Source organism: Zea mays, chromosome 2 (genome assembly GCF_902167145.1).
Source record: "Zea mays cultivar B73 chromosome 2, Zm-B73-REFERENCE-NAM-5.0, whole genome shotgun sequence".
In the NCBI taxonomy this organism is placed as follows: Eukaryota; Viridiplantae; Streptophyta; class Magnoliopsida; order Poales; family Poaceae; genus Zea; species Zea mays.
Window position 1 is genome coordinate 232,719,617 of NC_050097.1, and position 3,655 is coordinate 232,723,271.

The window sequence follows — 3,655 nt, forward strand, 5'->3', positions numbered from 1 at the left end:
ACGCTCATCTCTCGAGACCCGAGATCTCGCAGATCCACCATTTCCACGCCATCACCTCGACACACGCTCACCCCTCCTCCCACATTCCTCCGCTCCTGCTGTCGTCATTGCCAGGAGGCGCTCACCATCGCTTGTCGTCGTGAGGGCGACCGGAGGTTTCTGGTCAACACGTCATCCGTCGACTTCGTCTTTGTGGGGCGTGCCCTTGACGCCGCCAAGCTCTTGGCCGACCTGGCGCCGAGGCCGCGCGGATCCTCAAGCCCGACGACAATCCCACCTCACCGGAACGATGCCGAGATCTGGTTGCACGCTGGCTGATATAAGCGAGCATCCGCACTTGGGAGAAGAGAGATGATCTTCCCGACGGGAAGGGACGAGATCTGGTTCGACACCGGGGTCCCCGTTCCCGAGGTCTCCACTGGGTACTTCGTCGGCAGACCACATCTTCTGCCCCGACCCCTCATCCCAGCGGTGCTCCACGCATGTACGCCTTCTGTTCTGCAGGTGGTTTATGCCAGTTAATATAGCGATCACGTTCGTGATCGGTGGCACTCTGGGCTAGATAGCTTGCAACATGTTGAAGCCACCGTAGCATTTCAGGGGCTTGATCATGGCCTTCTGCTCAGCATGTACAGTTTCGTCATTAGATGTTCATGTTTCATTCAGTCTGCATTTTTTAGATAATGGAAACATAATGTTCAATCCGCATGCAAGCCGAGTTGATACATCAGTAATGGCCTCTACTGACAAACACAGGAAACCTCGGAAACCTGCTCCTGATCATTGTCCCGGATGTATGCGATGAAGACGGGCCTGTTTGGGGATGATTCAAGCACTTGCCGCTCACGCAGTATCTCCTACTCGTCCTTGTCCATGGCTGTAAGGGGCTAACTATCTTGTTTGTTTAATTTCACACATACATACACGAGTCTAGCGAGTTCTTCAGTCTGAGTGAATCTGTCTTGCTCCGCATTGGGCAGCTAGGTGGCCTCTTCATATGGACGCACACGTACAGCCTGATGCAGAAGTCCGGCAAGCTGTACCACAAGATGCAGTCCAAAAGCATCTAGTGCCCAGCCAACAGCGATGAGGAGCATGAGCAAGCGAAAGAAGATGGGCCAGCTGGCTACGCTGACGAGGAGGCACCTCTTCCGACGTCACTCAAGCCTCGCGAGCATGAGCACGAGCACGGGGAAGAGGAAGAACACCAAATGGTAAGCAATTTTACAGCGCAGTTGACTGCATCGTCGACGGCCATGCATGGTCACGGTGGAATATTGGGAGAAACTGACTCGCCAGAACTGCAGGAGGCCCCTCTCTTGTCCTGCGAGAGCGAGGTCGCTGACAAGGGGTTCTGGACGAAGCCGAAAGACGCTATCCACCAGTTCATCGAGGAGTTGATGGCACCACCCACCATGTCCGCAGTATGTTTTGGTATCTCGCTTCTCACTTTGCTGTGGCACAGAGTTGGAATTGGAAGGACCAAATCTGATGTTGATGCCACATCTTGGATCAGATAATTGGGTTCGTTGTTGGCCTGTTCCCATGGCTGAAATCCTTAATCGTCGGTGACGGAGCTCCTTTCAAAGTTATGCAGGATTCCCTCCAGCTGATGAGGTAAGCATGCACATCGGACGACGGAGTGTTTCAAACCGCCTACTGTTGCATGTCAACACCTCTTCAGGCTGGTCACTCACGCTCTACTTCTGTTGCAGCGACGACATGATCCCTTGCATCACCCTTATCCTAGGCGGAAACCTGACTCAAGGTGGGCACTATTTCAATCAGAATCAGACACAGCGGCGATCCAAGCACGTCCACCCCCTGGACAGGACGATCGCGCGTTCTGAAACCGATCTGAACTCTGAAGTCGCTATGGATGTGTGTGTGCAGGGCTTCGAAAGTCGGGGCTGAAGCGGGCGGTGATCGTCGCGATCCTATGCGTCCGCTTCGTGCTCCTCCCGCTGATCGGCATCGTCATCGTCCGCGCCGTGTACGGGCTCGGCTTCCTGTCCCGCGACCCGCTGTACTGCTATGTGCTGATGGTGTCAGGTAACATAGTAGTATTGCATCATTTTTAAATAATTCTCACTGGAGCAAGCATCATTTTTAAAACTGAAATGCATATGTTTTATTGAGCACCCCATGAAATTAGATCTTTCAAAACATTGTATTTTTATATCTTGTTGTTTATTTGTCCATGGAACGTAACATTGGAACCTTATAATGAGTTCTTTAATCTATGTTTACTATCCTAACTTTATGCTTGGTTACATTTTCAGGATGACATGTCAGGTTGGGATATCCTGGCGTACTTTATTCAAACAGCCCTCTTGCTTCAAGCAAGAGACCAAGTATCTTAAGAGTTAAGACTTATGTTAAATATATTTAGAAACTACGGCTAAATCTTAACATTCGCATACTTTGACATCCCATTTCTCACTTGGATGCCAATGGTTGAACCCTATCGGTACCCTGGATTAGGGGTACCCCTCGCTACGGTATGAAGGCACGATGCCTGCGCGGCTAACCTTAGCCGCGTGGAGAATAGCCCCAGGAGTATCTCGTGAGCAGTTAAGGTGGCGTTCTCAGAGACAACATCGTCGGACCCAAAAGGCACGGGACACCTGTACGCACAACCCGGACCCCGAAGTAAAGCAGTCCGGAGCCATTGGATAGGGTTCGGACCCCACTGAAAGGGAATTAGGCTTACACCTAGTTCCTAATTGATTTTGGTGGTTGAATTGTCCAAACACAAATAATTGGACTAACTAGTTTGCTCTAGTCTCTAAGTTATACAGGTGCCAAAGTTTCACACTTAGCCAATAAAAAGACCAAGAAATGGGTTCAACAAAGAGAGCAAGGGATAACCGAAGGCTGCCCTGGTCTGGCGCACCGGACTGTCCGGTGTGCCACCAGACATTGTCTGGTGCACCAGGGGACTCCAAGCCAAACTCTTCACCTTCGGGAAAACGCAGAGGCGCTTCGCTATAATTCACCGGACAGTGTCCGGTGCCCCAGGGGAGAGCAACTCTGAACTCGCCAGCTTCGGATTTTCGCTCCGCTATAATTCACCGGACATGTCCGGTGCACACCGGACTGTCCGGTGAGCCAGCGGAGCAACGGCTACTTCGCGCCAACGGTCGACTGCAACGCATTAAATGTGCGCCAGCGCGCGCAGAGGAGCAGTGCACGCGCGGGTGGCACACCGGACAGTCTACAAGACTTGTCCGGTGCACCACCGGACAGTCAGACGGGCCCACAAGTCAGCGCTCCAACGGTCGGAACCCAACGGCCTAGTGACGTGGCTGGCGCACCGGACAGTGTCCGGTGCGCCATACGACAGCAGCCTCCACCAAACGGCTAGTTTAGTGGTTGGGGCTATAAATACCCCCAACCACCCCACATTCAAGTCATCCAAGTTTTCCACCTTCCAACTACTTGCAAGAGCTCTAGCATTCAATTCTAGACACACTCAAGTGATCAAATCCTCTCCCAATTCCACACAAAGCTCTAGTGATAAGTGAGAGAGATTTGCTTGTGTTCTTTCGAGCTCTTGCGCTTGGATTGCTTTCTTCTTTCATTCTTTCTTGCGATCAACTCAATTGTAACCAAGGCAAGAGACACCAATTGTGTGGTGGTCCTTGCGGGGAAG

General features: G+C 51.8%; 1 pseudogene; it reads left to right on the forward strand.

The window, feature by feature from the left end:
• Window positions 1-351: 351 nt before the first annotated feature.
• Window positions 352-2,287, forward strand: LOC103649399 (protein PIN-LIKES 7-like; annotated as a pseudogene).
• The last annotated feature ends 1,368 nt before the right edge of the window (window positions 2,288-3,655 follow it).